The 17026-nt window shown below is 41.1% G+C and overlaps 2 long non-coding RNA genes across 2 annotated transcripts; one reads left to right on the top strand and one right to left on the bottom strand.

The window, feature by feature from the left end:
* The first annotated feature begins 207 nt into the window (after positions 1 to 207).
* On the top strand, positions 208 to 11358 carry LOC119779756. The gene is made up of 4 exons (XR_005280282.1): positions 208 to 231; positions 335 to 393; positions 8586 to 8652; positions 11231 to 11358. It is a non-coding gene; the product is annotated as an uncharacterized LOC119779756 (long non-coding RNA).
* A 4117-nt stretch (positions 11359 to 15475) lies between these two features.
* Positions 15476 to 15782, bottom strand: LOC119779758. The gene is made up of 2 exons (XR_005280283.1): positions 15747 to 15782; positions 15476 to 15652 (listed from the first exon to the last, which is right to left on the bottom strand). It is a non-coding gene; the product is annotated as an uncharacterized LOC119779758 (long non-coding RNA).
* Between the last annotated feature and the right edge of the window lie 1244 nt (positions 15783 to 17026).

The following is a 17026-nucleotide window of genomic DNA, read 5'->3' as shown; positions in this document are numbered from 1 at the left end:
TGTGTGTGTGCGGCGTGCGCGCGCATGTGTGTGTGTGCGTGTGTGTGTGTGTTGGTGTGTGTGTGTGTCTGTGTGTGTGGTATGTGATGTGTGTGGTATGTGATGTGTGTGTGTGTGTGTGTGTGTGTGTGTGTGTGTGCGCGTGTGTGTGTGTGTGTGTTTTAGGCTATAAATTTGGCTTCAGTCAAAGGAAGAGGAACTTCCCCTCTGGTTTGGAGACACATGCTGATGGTAGGTTTGTGATCTCTGACATCTTGACTTTTTTATTCATTAGTTTGTTTTTTTTTACCTTAAAGCCATAAAATCATTTATCTGTTTTTGTGAAAAAATGTAGTTTAACAAAACAGCAGCAGGAGAACCACTGGCAGGAGAAACAACAGGAAGTTTAGAAAGGTTGGTTTCTATTTATCTTCTGTTCTTCTTTTAAAGCAAATGACATTTTTATTTTTCTGTCATATTGCTGTTAATAACAACATTAAGAAAAATACAACCACACTGTATAAGTTTCAGCATTTGATTAAAACATTATCTGATCTTTACTAGGTTATATTTCTCTAATTTAACATCTACTGATTCCATCTCCACAGATTTCTCCATGTTTTTATTATCTGACAAAAATGAGTCAAATAGAAAAGTGTGAGAAACTAAATATGCACCAGAAATGTTGGACGACTCTAAAAACCTGTTTATATGATGCACGGCTTATTCTTTCTAACGGACTGCAAAATAATTAACATGACGAATGGATATTATGGAAATAAGGAAGGAAAAATAGAATAACTGTAAATATAAGTTCATGTGAAAACCCTTTATTTCATCTGTTTTATGTGTAAAGAGAATCACCTTTCTGAATCAGTCAATCTTTATTTGCAAAGCTCTATTAAACACAACAAAGTAATGAAGCAATAAAATAATCAAAAGAAAATGAAACCACAATTTTACTAAATAAAATAATGAAATAAACAAAAATATTTTCACAGCCAAACACTGGAGTTTTTCAGAGGATTTAAAATTAGCCAAACTGGTGGTGGCCCTGATGGACGGAGGGAGACGTTTCTAGAACTTAGCAGCTCCAGCTGAGAAAGCTCAGGATCCTGTAGCTGCCAGTTTAGTCCTCAGGAGAACTGAACCTTTTCCTGGTTCCCATTTCAACATCAGAGGAGGACTGTGCTTATTCAGCCTCTGTTTGATCATTTCATGGTTTAAAGTTCTCCTAAAAGAAACTCAATGATTGGAGGATAGATGGAAGATATTTTACAGCAGACACAGAAAAAGCCAGAATGATTCTGTCAGTAAGACGGAAACATTTAGATCTAAATGAAGCATTAGTGATCTGACAGGTGTTCCTGTTACAGCTGCAGGGGAACAAATGTCCACAAGTCTTTACCTGCAGCTCAGACCTTCTTTGCAAATGATCTGCTTCCTTTTTTGTTTCATTTGTTGAATTGTTTTGTTTTTATTCCTAATGTTAGAACTTCACTTCAGCGTCCACATGTTTACTTCCACTTCAGTAGAAGAAAGTGAGGCGTTTTCCTTTTCATTCACTGCCTCCGGTCATATCAGCATCTGATAAAAACACCATTGAACTGTTGATGACACCATGTCATTATTTTATAGTATTTTTTGCTGCTCAGTGACTGAGGGAGTGTTAGATTCAAAATATTGTGAGTTCATATTTCATATTTCATATAGGACAAAAATGAATCTGAAGCACAAAAGGATTTTTTAAACAGCTTTTCCTGCAGGAATGAGAAAGGCTGCTGCTCACATCCCAGCACCAATCTGACCCCCAACAGAACAGCAGAGTCTTTTATTCACAGAGCAGAAACAGATGGGTGGGTTTTATGACCCTAGAATGACCAGCTGGCTAAGAGGCAGGTCATAAAAGTTTATGACCCTGTAAATGCCTTCTGGCTGAAGGCAAGTCTAGAATGAACCTCCTGATTGAATCACAGGACAGAATGTAGCATCTTATTTCTTCAATGTTTCATATGCGCACACATTAATTTCATAATTGTCATTCAATAACTCCAACATTCCCCCCTGTTGGGCATATTAAACATCAGCATCTTTCAACTCATATTGTATTCATAGAAGTAGGAATATGAGTACAAACATAACAGTCTGTTTTGTTCAAATCTTCAGCAACGCGCTTGGAATGTTGCCACCACATTTTGGCACTGTAGGATGACTTGCTGTGGATCCATCAAAGATCATTCTGTTCCTCCTTTGTTTCAGTCAGTTTGAGTCTCTAGTAACACCAGTCCAACGGTCATCACCAGGCAGCAAAACCACTTTGGTTTTTCCCATCTTCACCAGTCCCTCCAAGGAAACACCCACTAACCGGACTCTAAAGGACTGGGTTAGGTTGGTTTCTTCACCAGCGTTGAGACGAGTGGTCCTAAAAAACCAAACCCCTTTGAAGCTGGACTTCACCACAGATCCGTACCTTAGTCGTGGGGTCCCTGTGAAGGTTACTGGGCTTCTGAGGAACATCTTTAATCAGCTTACAATGACTCTGGTGGATTTAAGTCTCTCTTTCCTGGATCTCTTCACAGTGGTGGGGGTTTTTGGTTGAACAATGTAGGGCCCTTCACACTTAGGAGCTGCCCAATTTTCCCCTTGATGATTTTAATCAGCACTCGGTCTCCAGGCTTCAGGCCTTCCTGGTGGGAAACAAAAGGAGCTCTGGGCAGATTACATGTTCTTTGAACAGTTCTGTATCTGAACAGCTTCAGAATTCACTTAGTTAATGGGTCAATGTTCTTTTTCTGCCAATGGCTGTCCTTCCCATAAAGGTAGAACAAAAGGTTTCCCATTCACTATTTCAAAAGAGGCCAAACCATCAGATGTTGGAATGATCCTCATGAGTAATTTTACCAAGTGCAAACACTCTGGCCATGGCTTTCCTGTTTCTGCCATGAATTTTCTCAATCTGTTCTTAACCTCTCCATTAGCTCGGTCCACCAATCCTGCACTCTGTGGATGGTAGAATCAGTGATGTTTCAAAGTTTATGTTTAAATGTTTGGACATTAGTGATCCCACTTCATTCACAAAATGTGTTCCATTATCACTTTGTAAGATTTTATGGATACCATGCTCAGGTATGATATGTTTACACAACGCTTTTGCTACTGTCAGCGCATTGGCATGCTTTGTGGGAACAATTTCTACCCATTTAGAAAAATTGTTCACTAGGACTAGGCAGTACTTGTACTGACCACTTGGGGTCCGCTCGATGTAGTCCATGCTAATTACTTCAAATGGAGCTGTACCTCTTGGTGCCTGTCCTCACTTAGTTCTCTGATTTGCTTGTGAATTGTATTTACAACATGTGAGACATGCAACAATTTTAAAAGCAGTAGTAGTTAAACACCTGTGTGTGTTACTATACTATATTAATCATAACTTCCCCCCGTTTGAGACATGCTTTTCCCCCTCCTCCGAAATAACATGGCCCAAACAACAAACTTATTTCTGCACCCGCTAAAATTTTTATAACTAGTTTATATTTTCCTTTGCTTCACATTCTAGCAGATATTGTTTTATCCTTGGTCTGTATTAGGAACTATTTCAACTAAATCTATAGTTGTCAACAGTCTTGCATCAGTTCTTCTTGTAGACCACAATGCATTTGGAATATCTTTGCAAACTTTTCATCTGGGGTTAAGCACAAATTCAAAGTGTTCTACTGTTCAACTAACAGACTTTCATCCAGTGGATCTGACAATGTGCTTCTAGCATAGTGCAGATAGACACAAGTAGATTTTGTTGAAACGCTATTTATATGTTCTCCACATTCAGCCTTCATGCCCCCCTGTTTGAGAAAAATTGCTTAATTTTCCCATCAATTCCCATCCTAACAAATTAATGTGGTGAGTTGGTGATATTACTACAAAAACATGCAACCTTGCAACCTTTTTCCTAATCCTTTGACATCCACTCCTAGGATGTTTGACCATTTGCTGATTTTACAAAAATTTGTATTTTAGTTGGTTTTAGTCCTACATTATCTTTAATGCAAATTTTACAGGCTCCTGAATTGCATATAAGTCTAACTGCTTGTCTAATAATTGTTAAAACTATTCATGTTTTTTCTTTTAATGCATTTAATATCCCCCATGCTTCATACACATCTACTATTTTAATGGCTCCCCCATTTGCTCAAACACCTATTCACACTCAGATGAAGAACTTCCTCTGTGGACTCTTTCTTCCTGGTCCCCCATTTGCTCAAACACCTATTCACACTCAGATGAAGAACTACACCTGTGGACTCTTCCTTCCTGGTCGGCTTTTACTGGTCTGGGCTGAAAGCCCCCTTTGAAGTTCTAGAACCGCCCCTGCATCCTTGATGCCTTTTGAAATTTCACATGTTTTTGTTAGTGCAACAATCTCTGCAGTTTACACAGAATATGATGATTTTAAGGCAGCACTATAAAGTTTTTTTTTTTAAACTCATCTACAATTGTAAAAACAACTAATTTCTTTCTGGAAACTGACACATCCACATACAAATTTTATGACCCCTCCTATGGATCATCTTTTCCCCTGGGTGGTTAGATCCAGGAAGTAAAATGTTTTCGGGGATGAGCCTGAATTTATCACATGTGTGTCAGCTGCATCTCTAGAGTAACTTCCCTATGCAACATGTACATCTTTTTACTAATACTTCTCTGTCTGTAGGCTGTAGCACTAATTGCAATTTCCTTAACAAATCTCTGCCTAATAGATTAACTGGACAGTCTGGGCTTAAAATCAAAATCAGCTTTCACCCTGAATCCATCTTCATCAGTGACCAATTGTTTTTCAGAAATGCGCTGAGCTTCCATTCTTCCATCAGCAGAGACTACAGTGATCCATTTTAGTCCCGGTTTAACCTGAGGTATTGTATCCCTCAGAATAGATATATTGGCTCCGATGTCACACAGGAATTTTACTTTTACCCCTTGGATGTTTAAAGGCCAGTATGGTTTTTCTGATGTGTTTAAAAAAGAAAGGAAAATTTGCTGTAGGTCCAGGACCTCCACTGGGTCCACAATTAACTGCATTTTTTGCTGGTGCACATGACTCCTGGCGTCAGTGCTGGTCATAACATTGGTGACAGGGAGGGTCACTCTGCGGGGTCTGGGCATTCTCGAGCAAAGTGGCCCTCCTTATCCCAATTGTAGCACCTATTGTGCTTTCTACGTGACCCCTTGTTTTTCCCCTGTGACCACCGGCCCCTCCCTTGAGCCCAATTATGGTCCAAACTACGCTTCATAGCCGTTTCTATGTTTTAGCTTGCACAATCCACCTATTTAATCCCTCTAAAAAAAATTTTATTCCCTGTAGGTAGCTTGCATGACTAAAATAATTTTCCGGTGGGTTATTATTATTTTTTTTTTCTTTTAAATTCTCCGGTTCCAAATTTAATAGTTTTGGAGACCATGCAGGCGCATTAGGAAGGGTGTCTGTAGATCAACGCTGCAGTCATCGATCCATAGACATGTTTCCACGCTGCTGCAAATTCAAGCTGACTCCCTCCCTCTAAACTGTGTTTCATTAGCTTTTGGACGCACAAACAACTTAAAAACCCGCAAATATAACTTTAAAGACGGAAACACATAACATTTAAAGACGGACAAACACAACATTAGATCTATTTATTTAGGTTTTCCTTGTATCTACTTTGTGCATGTATCATACCTACACCTCGCCATTTGGAGCTTATTTATCTATTTATTTATTTATTTATTTATTTATTTATTTATTTATTTATCTATTTATCTATTTATCTATTTATCTATTTTTTCACTAGTGCTTGTTTTTAGCCGGCACATAACATTTCTTCATTGATCTACTTCCACACACCATCTATTTCATACTCTAACTTCCACTCCTACAAGTAATTTAAATTACTTGGATCAATCTGACACAAATTTTACATCCCCTTTATGATCTTCTCTATACTCTTCCCTGAATCCATCCTTTTTAATTCTTTTACCGCCCTGACTCACTTTAGTTCTATTATTTTATCATTTAGTTCTTATTATTTTATCTTGGAATAGAGGCGTCCCTCAAACCCATATTTTTTCCAAACTATATATTCAAGTGATTATTTTTTTTTGTTGGATCCTGCACTTCTACAAACTTCTAATCGTAGATTCTAAATTATCTCTAATTTATTTTGACCTTTTCCCATTTTAAAGAATTTAGTCCAGTACAAACACCTAGGGTATTCTACGCACTGGATGTTTATTCAGCAGGACAGCACCCAAACACTGTTGTGGTAATTTCTGCTTCTACCTTTTCATGTGAGAAATTCTTGCCTCTGCATCCACAAGAGTTATACTGTATTAATTCCTGCTGTTTTAGTATGAAACAACAGAACCCAGCGGTTCGATTGTTTCCTCACACACTCTTACACAGTCACACACACCTATTCTAAGGCCTAATATATTTTTTATTTTTACCAATCATAGACAAAAGAAAAACACCTATCATTACGTGTACACTTTGGAGTCTCCAACTCCAGGCCCTCGCACGCACCGGATACCCAGATGCTGTATCTGCTATCCCTGCTGCGGCAGCTGCAAACCTTACTTAGCTGAGTTCTTATCTTAAAAGAACACTGAGGGTTCCAGACCCAAACGCACAGAATACCGATCCCAGATCTATCACAACAAAACCCTGTTTGTCAAATATTCTTGCGACTACAACCAGTTATAGCTTTCAAATGGTCCCAGACCAACCTTTGATCAAAAGCTTTAGGCCTACCCTTTGGCTGCGCAGATTCAGTCCTCAGCGAGAGTCGTCACCAGGATGTCCAGGGCAGGGCTGGACCAACCTATTGGCCCCGTCCGGCGAAGGGCGGACAGCTGTCGACAGTTTCTTGGCCTTGGTCCCGCACGGTCCTGGACAATTGGATCTTGACTCCCGGGTTTTCAGCATCAAAAATGTTAGATTCAAAATATTGTGAGTTCATATTTCATATAGGACAAAAATGAATCTGAAGCACAGAGCTTTTCCTGCAGGAATGAGAAAGACTGCTGCTCACATCCCAGCACCAATCTGAGCCCCAACAGAACAGCAGAGTCTTTTATTCACAGAGCAGAAAGAGATGGGTGGGTTTTATGACCCTAGAATGACCAACTGGCTGAGAGGCAGGTCATAAAAGTTTATGACCCTGTAAATGCCTTCTGGCTGAAGGCAAGTCTAGAATGACCCTCCTAATTAAATCACAGGACAGAATGTAGCATCTTATTTCTTCAATGTTTCATATGCACACACATTAATTTTATAATTTTCATTCAATAACTCTAACGGGGAGAAACAGGATTGACGAATGCAGGAGAAGGACTGAGAGATGAAACAGTGGTTTAGTTAAAGACTTCTGAGAAGTTTCCATGGATCTAGATGCAGCCATGCCTTCACATTGTGTCGCAGCTGATTTCAAAGAGGCTGAAGCAGGTCAGATGAGATGGAGAGAAGTTGGAGCACTCCATGTTGTGCTTGAAACATAATCAGAAGGTCGTTTTTTTTTATTTTGTTCCCTCGTTAAAAGAGCTGCCTGGTTGTTCAGTGTAAAAGCTGCTTCCCACCGTACCCAGGACTCCTCCTGTGCGTTGAGCATCCAGCTCAGACAGAAACACACAGACAGGTAGAGTCCAGCAGGAGTCCATCAGAGGTTCAGGTGAGCAGATCAGGCAGGGACAGACGGGGACAGTGGAGGCAGTAAAAACAGGCACATCTGACAACCCTGGTGATGGAGTTGCTGGTTTCCCTTTAATAATATATTAGATCATTTCTTTTAACAGCGATGGATGATTTATTTAAAAATCAGGTTCAGTTAAGGTATTATATCCCAATTATAAATATATAAATAAATATATATATATAAAAACTAAGAACTGCTTCCTCTATTTGTAGCTGAGGCGTAGCAGCTGCGGCCATATTAGCATCACCCTCAGAGTCTGACTGTAGGCTAGAGGTTTGACTCCATGTCCCTCAGCATCACTACCCTCTCCTGAGCTTCAACTGGCTGATGGTTCAACCACACAGACTGATTCTGGACTAGATTATCTGGAACAATCATCAGTGTTTCCATCCATCTCCATTATAGCATGCTAAGCTAGCTCCAGCAGGTTTTCCCGTCACCATGGAGACGGTGGTAGTGCTGCTGAGGAGCTACTGAATGTAGCATATCTTTGATTAAAGAAAAGCCTGTTTAATTCAGAATAACTCAGAAGCTGCTGGTTTGTCCTGCTGAATGAAATCAATGTTGCATCATCAACACGTTAAATGTTAGATTTCCTGATTGTGTGATTTTGCATCCAGCTGTGTGGAACCAAGCTGATTCAGGAAGTGGTTTGTTTTCTATCCTAAGCTGAAGTCGCAGATTAACCTGAATCTGACATGTTTTAGATTTAACAACATTAATTACCTTTATGTGGCCATAAAATCTCAGACAGAAACATTTTCATTCTCATGACACTTTTCTTAAATTAAATGGCTAAATTTGTTCTGAAAATATTTTCAGTTTCTGTTTGGAAATATTGCAGAATTGAATGAGGCCTGATGCGTTATGCTCTTTTTATTGTAGTTCAGGGCATTGAAAGACACCGACTGGAACTACAAGCTGTGAGAGGTGTGGATAAAAGCCAAACAAGGTTTGTTCTGATTCATCTTTAACTCATTCTGTGAAAATGATCAATCCTCAAGTCAGAGAGATTAATAATCTGCTGCAGGATGCATCAATTACCAGCAGCGGTGATGCTAGAAAAGTTTGGAATCCCATTCCAGGTGTATTTTATTGGCTGTCTGCTTTGGTAGATGAACTCCAGTCCAGCTTTGCATTGGAGCCATGATGCCATGCTTGTTCCTGCTGAAAGCCTCAGACTAGTTTCTTATGTTTGTTTCAACGCTTCATGTCTCTAAAGCACATGATTCCTTCATCCTTCTACCAGTAAACATTCCACACTGTCAACATGTTACCATCTATATTAAAGCTAAGCTTAGCACTGTAGCTAACCTTAGCTAATACGCTGATGCTACGTTCACATCTAACACGATTTGAGCATCAAAGAAGCTTCTGCTGCTTCATCTCTGATCCTCATTAAGGTCAGCCGTCCAGTAAAGTGAGTCCAGATGCTTCTGCTGCTCCTGTGTTCGATGCCAGAGAGCAGCTTTGCTATATTAGCAGTGATCAGCGGGTAGAAAGTAGTTAGAATCTATGTTGAAGTGAGAAAGTCCTCCTGAAAACATGGTCTGTGCAGTCAGTTCATCCAGATTACCATCCTGCCTTCAAAGATTATTTCTCTGTGGGAGCCGCTCAGACCCCCACATACCGGCGCTGCGCTGTCACTGGGAATCCCCAGCAGCAGCTGCCTCAGGCCCGCTCGCCTCTTGGGGGTTGTCCCCTCCTGTTGGTGGCAGCTGGAAGTAGATGTTAGCGTTTTTCAGGTCTGTGCTACAAACTGCAGGCAGCAGGATAATAAAAGCCAACATATTCTGCCGGCTCCTGTTGCTCCTGCTGCTCCAGACGAGCTGCAGGACCTTTTAATGCTCCTTGATTGTAAAGTCAACCATTAAGTTTACATGTAAACCAGCTGCTTCTGTTGCTCTAAGTGCATCCGTTGTAAATGTAGCATGAAGTCTGAATGCTAACCATAGCCCTGTTTCTTCAGTGTTTGATTATGCTGCTGCAATAACAGGTTTATTTTAGGGCTTTCCAAACATCTTTACCAGAGGTCAATAAATGCAACAGATGCTGTGCTTCCTATCATCTACACACCCATATTCCTGGAGTACCTGAACAGATGACTTGATTACCAATGATTTGATGGTGGGTCAAGGTCAAAAGGTTGCATTGTTCCTGGATCTCTGGGCCTGCAGAGTATTACTCACCTCTAAGTCCCTGAGATTCACGGAGGGCTGGATGGGACTCGCTGACCATGTTGCCCGTCTCTCGTTCTCAAGGCCTCACCCTTTTCAAACTCGCAGGTCAAAAGATCTAATGGCTGTCATCCCCGATTCCCCGCGGATGCCACCCTCATCCTAACAGCTCTAGGCTAGGTAACCTTTAAAATACCTATTTTATTCTATAGGACCCACACATAGCAGTTCCTCTCCACAGGATACCATCAGGAATAGATGAGGCAGTAAAGGCACTGACCACACGTATGCTAAACTATAATAATATCTTTTTTTAGCTAGCATCTGGCAGGAAAAAGAAATAGCATTATAGCAGCGGAATAAAAGCACAAAATAAAATTAAAAATCAATATTCGTAAAGTTAATTCCTTTAACCTATTTCTATGCTGACACTAGAGGCCCAAATTTAAAGAACCCTCAGCAGGCTTTTCCACCTGAGAGGAAGTGGACCCTGAATAAAGCAAACCCCTCTTAATTTAGCTTTTTTTTTTTAAACTAGGCACTGTCGTGGGAAAAAAGTATTCAACTATTCATCCTAGTTAAATAAACAGAGATCGATGGATTTCATACAGTCGACACATTTATTCAGATCTTTGCAAAGAGAGAACAGTTCATCATGCAGCCCTAATGGCAGCATTCTGCCCTGTTCTGATCTGGACAGCGTTCGTTCCTCCTTACTTACAACAATTGAAAGTAGTCAGAGTCAAAACTAATTACAGACACTTTGGTTAAACAGTAACATGTTATGAATAAACCTGAGAAAGAATCTGGTTTGTTATGGGAAGAAGCTATGTCTGGTCTACAAACACCATCCTGCAGAGAATGGTGTGGCCTTCAAGGTGAAACAGGCTGAGTGAAAACTTTTATAGTGAGTAAATAGGATAAATTATTATATAATAGAAGAGAGATAAATATTTTCCGACAACAGCACAAACTAGGCACAGAAATGGTTTGAAAAACAACGGGTTGTTCTCATCAGCACTCTTCTGATGGCTCATTCATCAGGGCCAGACTAAATTACACATTTAATCTCACATGTAGTCTGGTCTATAAGGCTATGAGTCAAGGCCTTCTTCCTGCAAGTCTAGCAAACCTCCTGCACCCTTCATTTCTTCCCCATTTTCCAAACCGTCCGCCATGTTGTTGGATGTAATTGCTGTACTTTTGTTTTTAAATAATACTTTGTGGAGAAACAGAATTAGGCATGAATGAACTGCATATCATCAGGTTCATTTCCTGGTGCAATAAAAACCTTTTACTGTATCAGAGGATTAAATCGATGTTTTTATGCTGTTTCCTTTTGTTTGCTTTCAGACAGGTTGTCAACAGAGAAGACCTACAATGACAATCAAGATGTGGCGCTGGCTGACGATAACTCTGCTCCTCGTTGTGGTTGTTCTGCTGTTGCTTCACTGGCAGAACATCATTACACTCACAGATGTGTTTGCATCCAGAAGGAACCTCTCAAAGTTGGTCATCGCAGCGTTAGACGATCCGAGGATATCCGGCGTATTGACGCTGACGGTCACTCTGTTCTTCATCTGGTCTAACTCTCTAACAACAACTCTTTTAGTTGTGGTGTCTGCAGTATTTAGTTTGCACCGGTTGAATATCTTTAAAGTGACACATTTCTTCCCATCAGCAATAGATCTTCCTGAGATATCAGGTGCCACGGTTTTGAACATCGCAGTGTTTCTCACTCTGTCAAACACGTTGGCCACAACTATCTTGGCTGCTGTGAATGTTTTACTTTGGTTTCATTGGCTGGAAATCATCAATCTGAAGGATGTATTGGCGTCTGAGAGATATCTTTCAGAAGTGATTTTGACATTATTAGATGAAGTCAAGATGTCAGGAGTTTTAGCACCAACAATCACGGCGTTTTTCATGTCAAACTCAGTGGAAATATCTCTCTTTCTTATTGTGTTTTTAATATTCTGTTTTCTTCGATTTATCATCATTTTATTGAGACGTCGATCAACCTGCATTGAGTCAAAGCCGGGAGCTAAACGACTGGCTCTTGTTGTTAAAGAGAACAGCACTCTACTGACTTCACCAAGAAGAGGTATCCCAGTTTACCAACTTCCACTAGAAGAGAAGCAAATCAGCATTAAAGGCTGCAAAAGTTTCACTTTTGGAGAAAAATCCTTCAATTGTAACAGAAACATTTTGGTTCTTGGAGCCGCAGGTGCTGGGAAGTCCACTGTCATCAATGGGATGATAAACTACGTTCTAGGCGTTAGATGGGAAGACTCGTTTCGTTTTAAGTTAGTGGACGAAGGGCAGGTTCACAGTCAGACATCAGAAATCACTGTGTACAAACTCTACCACCAGGAGGGCTTCCTGGTGAACTACTCCCTGACCATCATAGACTCCCCAAGCTTTGGAGACATTGGTGGCGCAGACAGAGACAAGGAGCTCACAGAGCAGCTGCGTAACCTCTTCACCAACCAGGAAGGTATTGGTGACATTGATGCTGTGTGTGTCGTAGTTGAGGCGGCTTTAACTGAGCTGACATCATCACAAAGATCCATGTTTGATTCAGCACTTTCAATCTTTGGCAAAGGTGTGGCAGAGAACATCAGGATCTTGGTGACATTTGCAGATGAGCAGCAGCCACCGGTTCTAGAGGCCATTAAAGTGTCCGCTGTCCCATGTCCTACAGGTGCAGACGGGCTGCCAGCTCACTTCCAATTCAATAACTCGGTGCTGTTTGCTTACAACAAATCCTCATGGGTAAGACGCATGATTTGGTGCTATGAAGAGAAAAGCTTTGAGTTTTGGAACATGGGGACAAAGAGCATGGCCGCTTTCTTTGCCAGTCTAACTAACATTAGAACCATTAGATTGACAATGACCACTGAGTTACAGGAAGAAAGAAAGCAACTGGAGAGTAACGTGGAGGAACTGCAGAAGCAGGTTAAACTTAGCTTATCCAAGCTTGAGGATATCAGGGAGACCAACCACAAACTGAAAGAGCACGAAGCAGAGATCAGACGCAATGAAAACTTTGAGTTTCATGTCACTAAGAGGAAAAACAGGCAGGTTGATATTTCTAACACTGGAAAATACATCACCAACTGCATGCAGTGTTATGTGACCTGTCACTACCCTTGTGGCATCCCAAATGATGACGGTAAAAAAGGATGTTCAGCAATGGGGAGCAAAGGGTACTGCACGGTGTGTCCAGGGAAATGCTTTTGGAACGTGCATTCAAACCAGAGCTTCAGATGGGAATATGATCAAATTAACAAAACAGAAACGGTGAAACAGCTGAAAGAAAAATATGAGACAGTCTGGGGACAGAAGGTGAGTTTAGAGGATCTGATGGCAAAGCTTATGTCTGAGTATAGATCTATGCAGGATGATGTGGTGAAACTGATCGCAGAGTCTGCAAAGTGCCTGAACAGAATGAAAGAGATAATCCTGAACCCAAATCCCCTCACCACTCCAGAATACATGGACCTGCTCATCAAAGGGGAGGAAAAGGAGGCCAGAGAAGGCTGGAGGGACAGGGTCCAGTCTCTGATCAAACTGAAAGAGAAGGCAGAGATCTTAGCTAAAGTAGAGGAGGAAGTCCTGGCTCATCAGTAACTGATACCTTCACAACAAACCTAAACACAATCAGTCACCAATCATCAACAGCCAAATATTTTGTTATTCCTACATATTTCTGCTTGTTTCATTTAGCTTTATTAGTTGATTGTTCATTTTAGCGGTGGTGGTTTTTATCAGGAAATGAAAAGTTGTTTTAAAGGTCAGGCCCCGATCAGGCGGGGCCCGCAGTAGATCTTCATGCTTCTCTGTACTTTCGCTTCAGATTAAAATATAGATGATTTTATTGGTTATTTTCTTCTAATTCATGTTTATTGAAATATTACTAATATGACAACACATAATGTGAACTGTTTTACTCCTTCCTGTATTGTTGCATGGATGGAAATGTGAATGAAATAAATAAAGGAAAAATCTGTCCTTTTTCACACAAAGACGTCTTTTGTTCTTTGCATTAAAATTATTTTCTTTTTCAAGGTTCCACAGGAAGGATGCTCCCTTTGCTCGGAGCTATTCAGCAATTTCTCTCCTAGATGAAGCCTCTAAATGAGCTAGTACTGCTGTGTACTTCTTACTTTATTTTAGAAAGTACTTCTAGATCAGTTCTTCTGTTTATTTTTGTGCCTAAACTGTTTATTTCCTTCATTTCTTAAGCCTGCAGGTCTTTTTTCTAAAGAAAGTCATAGTTCATAAAGCTTTTCTCAGCTGGTAACCTGCCTGTACTACTAATCATGTTATCAACCAACATAAAGGCCCTGGAGGAGGAAGTCCATGTGAAAATGTGGAAATTCAACTGGGCCTGAGTAAAAGAAGAGTTAAATCTGCAGAAATGTACTTCCACCTAAAAACACAGATATCTACATACAAAACGTCTTAATTTTCCGGTAATGAAGGAAATAAAAATAATAAACTGCAAATGCAACGTCTTGGTTACATATGTAGCAAAGTTTGGTGTCGATCCAACAAGCAGCTGAGAAGTTAAAGATGATTAGATTTTAATGTTAAATTTTGAATGCACTCTTCACCAGTCTTGAATTACACACTCTAATTAGGCAATATCTATACAAAGCTAAGTGGATGAAGGATCCTTTTAGAGGCAGCGGTGTATGGAAGAACCGTTGGTCCGATCAGGGGCTTCATATCTCCTTGGAAACGTTGCGTTCTATAGAATCCAATCATCTTAATCAGCTGGAGAGAAACAGAAGCTGCAGCGAATCACATGCAAGAGCAGCAGAGGACTTTGTGACCGATGCACATATCCAGCCTGCTGTAGTAGCGTAATACAGGGAGAAGAAGTCGTTTTTAGCTGAATAATAAGCTATCAGTTGGATCATTTCCAGAAAATGACTTTTATTCAGGTGAATCTGGTGGATCATCGGTTTACCTGATGAAGGAACAAAGGCAGTTATTTCATGTAAATATCCTATAGCGTTTAGCTGCTAGAGTTTAGCTGCTAGCATTTAGCTGCTGCTAACGCCCGCCGTACACTCTGTGATTTTCAGGGGGATTTTCCATTCATGCAGCAATCTTTCGATCAGGCCGACTTTCAGCCTGATTGTGCGTCGTGAGTCGTGTAGTGTACAGCGGGTTACGAGGGGCGACCAGCCTCTCACGACCGCGTCCCGATCAGGAATCGTGAGGTCCCAACCGTCGTGGGCAAATCATTCAGTTGGCAAACAAGGATTGTTCTGTAAACCCAGCAGCATGGCGGGGATATAATGAGTGAAATGGAGTTCTTTCTGTCAAACTGACAGACCGTAGTAGCCATGTTTGCTCAGCTGTGTCTTTGTCCAAATACGTCGTCTCCTTTTCTTTTTAGGGCTTTCTACACAAAAAATATCTTCAGAACGGCTCCAAATGACACCAAACTCATATGGGTGAGTAGATCATGATGGAATAACGTAAAATCAAGGACCCAATGGAAAAAAACTGGCGTTCCCCTTTAAAGCCTGGATCAAGCGAACTACCTGTGACAGACGGGGAGAACTGATGCGACGCAGGAAATGAGGACCAAACCATTTATTGCTGTTTCATCTGGACCATGTTGGGCCCACTGGATTGTGTGCTGAGCTGTGTTAGGGTTCTTTCTTACCTTTTCCTCCTCAGACTCCAGTCCTGACGAGCCTCCAGCTGGTTCCAATTGGACGCAATCAGGGAGCAGTATTTAGAGGAGTGGATTCCCTGGGACGGACGCCAGTCGGTTAAAATTCCACTCAGTGGTAACCTGCCTGCTAGCTCTCCTAAGACTGAACAGATTGTTTAGACTTAAGCTTACCTCCGTGTCCTCCTTCTCTCTCCTAGAAGCCTTGCTTAAGGAGACTCACACTAACAGTATTAAAAACCTCCTTCACCATTCAGGGACAATGTCAAAGGGACAGTTGGTTTGTTCCATGTGTTGAATGACCTCAGTAAATAAGATCAGAGAAACTGGCTTAAATCCCTTAAACACAGCTGAGTGTAGGAGAAGCAGGAAGGAACACCTTAAAATGAGCACAGGTGAGTTTCCTGATACTTTGTCATTGAAATAACTGAGATATTTCTCATATGTACTGATTGACACATCTATCGGAGCAGAGCAGCATGGATATGTGACAGAACTCATAGTATTTTAATAACACTCTAGTTTCATGGCTGGTTATGACAGAAGAGAGTTGCTGCATCTTCACCACAGCATTCTGGTTTGTGGCTACACTGTCCCTTAATATACCCAGTGACACATGCAAATATTCTGTCCTCCATCTGCCTGGCTGTGTGTTTCCTGGACGGGGGCAACTTTTACAGTTGCCTTTTGTATCTATGCTTCTTTTTCTATGTCTGCTTCTGTCTCCTTGAACCCCAGTGGGCCTCAGCAGATGGCCGCTCACACTGAGCCTGGTTCTGCTGGAGGTTTCTTCCTGTTCAAAGGGAGTTTTTCCTCTCCACTGTCGCTACAAGCATGCTTAGTGTGAGGGATTGCTGAAGAGTCAATGAGTCGATGCAATCAGCTGGTTTTCCTTAGATAGAAAACTTTGAATCAATCTAACTGGATGATCTGGTGAACTGGAAAGTGACCTGAGATGACATGATGTGAATTGGAGCTATAGAAATAAACTGAATAGAATTCAACTTAGCAGTTTGCCTCCCATTCGTAGCCCCAAAATGTTTTATTCTCTCTGAGAAGAGTTATGCTGGATTCTCATTAACAATTCCAAACTTCCCTGTGTCATCCATCTTCTTTCTGATGGTCGCTCCCTGATCCTTACCTCCTCATTTGGTCTCAGCTCTCTGACCGAAGCCTCCTCAGAACTGGGCATTCCAGTTTCCAAAGAGAAAACCATCAGCCCTCAGACCTCCATAGAATCTATTTAGCATTACTCTAGATTCCTCCTCCTTTCAAGCACACCTGGAAAAGATCAATCCATCCACCCTGCTTCTCACAGACTTCCTCTTCACAGACAGGTGTTCCAAACAACAGCTGCTAATCCTTATCGGTACCTAAAGGATCAATCATCCCACAGAGGAGATCTGGCATCTAACATCTCTTAGAAAAAGCAGCCAGTTTTCTCTCCCTCCGTG

Source organism: Cyprinodon tularosa, unplaced genomic scaffold (genome assembly GCF_016077235.1).
Source record: "Cyprinodon tularosa strain WSP-4 unplaced genomic scaffold, ASM1607723v1 ctg1509, whole genome shotgun sequence".
Taxonomy (NCBI): Eukaryota; Metazoa; Chordata; class Actinopteri; order Cyprinodontiformes; family Cyprinodontidae; genus Cyprinodon; species Cyprinodon tularosa.
Note: the sequence above shows the minus strand (reverse complement) of the source record. Positions and strands in the feature narration are given on the sequence as shown.